The sequence below is a fragment of the Tupaia chinensis genome, unplaced genomic scaffold (assembly GCF_000334495.1).
Source record: "Tupaia chinensis unplaced genomic scaffold, TupChi_1.0 Scaffold000009_1, whole genome shotgun sequence".
Taxonomy (NCBI): domain Eukaryota; kingdom Metazoa; phylum Chordata; class Mammalia; order Scandentia; family Tupaiidae; genus Tupaia; species Tupaia belangeri.
Genome location: NW_006159439.1, coordinates 3,203,732 through 3,207,391, shown reverse-complemented (window position 1 = coordinate 3,207,391; position 3,660 = coordinate 3,203,732).

Below are 3,660 nucleotides of genomic sequence, written 5' to 3'. Positions count from 1 at the left end.
AAAAAAAAAAAAAAAAAAGATTTATTCCTAGGTATCTTATACTTTCTGTGACTGTGATAAATGGAATCTTTATTTTTTTTTTTTAGAAGTTTTCACTATAGGATGCATGGCTTGCTAGAAAGACAGAGAGAGACAGAGAGAAAGAAAGTGAGAAATCACCTCCCCAGAGGGGGAATGGCCATGCCACAATCCCTCCTTGTCCATTGTCCCCTTGGGATCTTAGGCACATACACACATGCGCCCAGCGTGGGAATAAGCCACCAGGTCTGGGACTTGAAACTGAAGTTGACTACATTGGAGTTCACCTACATAGCCATTACACCAACTGCTGGTCCTGGAATTACTTTCTTAATAATCCTATATATATATATATATAATATTATGTGTAATTTTACATATATCTTTGACAGTTGAGAGAAGTATTGATGAGAGCAGTGTTTGTAAAGGAATGTACTTTGATTTTATCTTAGACTTATGGACTCCACAGGTACACATAACTTGAATAAAATATTTTTTAATAGACCACAGATTAGTTTATTTTTAACACCCATCAAGCCATGAATTCATAGGGAATAGGTTCCAGTAGCTCAGGCTCCTTTCCATTGGTTCTCACAGAGTGTGCTTCTCTGGGTGGAGCAGGCTGGAGCTTCAGTTGAACCCAGGTCCCTTTTCTCTTTGGCGTCTTTCATTTTTCTGGTCATTTTCCTTCACATGTTTTAGGAAGCTATCTCTGCTCTTAGAATGCTTAATATGCTCAATACACACATTGATTCTCTTGGCAAAATTCTTGCCCTTAACTTGTTTGTTCACAACAATGCCAACAGCATGCTGCATAACATTTTAGACTCTCCCAGTTTTGCCATGGTAACATTTGTGGGGCATTCCTTTTTGAATAGTACCCATTCCCTTAATGTCTACAATATCACCTTTCTTGTAGATTCGCATATATGTTGCCAAAGAAACAACTCCATGTTTTCTAAAAGGCCTAGAGAACGTATATCGGGTGCCTCTCGTCTTTCCCTTTGTGTTCGTCATAGTAACTAGAAGATGGCAGTTCTGGACAAAAAAAAAAAAAGGAAAATAAAATATTTTTTCAAGTGAAGTCAGATTTATAAACTCTTTTACCTTATTAACACTTGGAACTACTAACATCTTGATTCAAGAGAATACTGTTGTTAACAACATATTACTTCTCTAATAGTGTCATTGCCAAATTCCCAGTGTCATATAGATGCCTCAGAATAGCAGAAGTGAGAAAGGATGTGGGAGGAATTGTATCAAGTTTCACCAAATTCTTTATCCCTTTAATCAGAGAACATTTTCTTGAATTTGAAAACACATTATGCCACTATGGAAATGCACAAAATTACTTGAATGTTCTCATAAAGAATACAAGATTGCCCCTCCTGGCGCTTGACACAGGCCCGTAGCACCACGATGATTTATCTGAAATTAAAAAAACAGAACTCAATGACCAAAAATAAAACCTTACAGTGATAATAGAGAATTAGTATTAATGAACAAGATTAAACTGATGTGTTGAGAATAAGTATATAAAACATAGATAGGTAGATAGATGTGTTTTAGGAATTAAAGATTCTCTGTGAAGTTATATTAAATAAAGTTTAAAAGTAAATATCTCATGGAACAAAGGAGTAAAATGCAATTGAAAAGAGAAGAAGGGCTCACCTTCTGTGGCATAGGTGATGAGATCCATTGTGTGATGCTGGGGACATATGGAGGCCCTGGGTTAGTTCCCAGATTTATTCGAACGTGACAGGCATGCCTGAGTGCACCTCTGAGCCTGTCTCATTGCAGAGAAGACTGCAGTGCACTGAGACCCTGTCCAGGTCTCATGAGTGAAAGAGAAAGAGAGAGAGAGAAAGAGAAAGAAAGAGAGAGAAAAGAAAGAAAGAAAGAAAGAAAGAAAGAAAGAAAGAAAGAAGGGGAGGAAGGAAGAAAGAAGGAAGGAAGGAAAATAAGGAAGGAAGGAAGGAGGAAGGAAGAGGAGAGAAAGAAAAAAAAAGAAAAATAGAGGTTTAAGAATCATAATTATTTTAAATAATTAGATGCCCATCTGTTTTGAATGCAATCATCAGTGGAAATATGTGTTCATTAATCATTTCCATTAAAAATATAGATTAGTCCATTGATACATAGAAAAAAGTGCACAAAAATTTAAAACAAAGAGTAAATTAGAGGTTAAAGAAATTGGATCCCATATAGAAGACTGTGGTCTGAATTCTGGCCTTGGTAGCTTGAAACATATTCCAGGTGCATGTGCATGAGTGTCCCAAATAACAACAGCATGGAGAAATAGAAGAGAAGGGATTGTTGAATGACCATACCCCAGAGGGATGTGCTTTCTGAGTCTCTCTCTGGTGAGCACACACACTTTGACAATTAAAAAATATAGACTACAGTAACAAGAGCATGTTTCTATTTAAATTGTTAAATCAACTACTTTATTTTCCAATGACCTAAATAAAGTAAGAAATAGATTGTTTAAACATGAAATTGTGTGTAATTCTAATAGATACTGCTATTTCATTATGACTATTTTTAGTTATAATTTTAGAATAATTTCTCTAGTGAACTTTATATCGGAATCATCTATCTTAAACTTTTTTGGATTATTTAATTTAATTTAATTTATTATTATTAGTTTTAAATTTGACCAGAGAGAGAAAAGGGAAGCTAGGAAAGGAAAACAAGCTGCCATGTGGAGTGGGAGTCCAGCACCTTCACCACCTCGCCACCTGCTGGTCCCCAGAAACAGCTATCTTAGCCATGTGTCATAACAGTTTAAATTATTGTTATGGCATACTGTATGTGTATTTCTCTAATTATCTATCTAAGGAAATTATGTTATAAATTTTTATATCCTTTGGTTCATATGGGTACATTTAGTAATATTGTAGCATTAAAAAATACAAATTATAGTTAGAAGAAAACAAGTTCTGAATATAATTCCCAAGTCACACAAATTTCTAGTCAAAGATAATTTCAATACACATATATATTCAATGAGAATGACTTAAAAAATATTCAAAAATGTTAACTCTTTCATCTTATTTAAATGCATACAATGAAATTAATGAATATAGCAATGCTATAGACCATTTCTTAACTTCTGTTGTAATAACTGATAATCCTGGAGGGCAAGTCATTATTCAGAAAGGTATTCCATAGCATCTAGAGGTGTGACATGAGCCTTGATTAATGTGACTCTGATCAAATACTGTGCAATGCCAAGATTTCAATTTGATTTCTTAAATTGGCTTCTTTCTCACCATGGTAAAATCAAACATCAGCTGATTTAATGGAAATAAAACATAAGACAAAAGGGTAATTTTGAATCAGGAATTATATTTTTATCAGTTTACTTTGAACTTATTAAGACTTATTTCCTTTGCCTTGAAGAAAGGCAAGTGAGAAAAGTAAAACTTGTTTAAAAATAAAAAGTATAGCATAACACCTGAAGAGAAATTTTTACAAGAAACAATGGCAAATTATCACTTAAAATATTGGGAAAAAAGCACAAACACATGATTCTCTAAGCTTCTAACACAATTTTAAAATAGGAGACTTAAATCTTTATGTTGAAAATAAAGGAGGAGATTTTTGTCTGTGCCTTTTTCTTTGAGCATTTATGTAGGG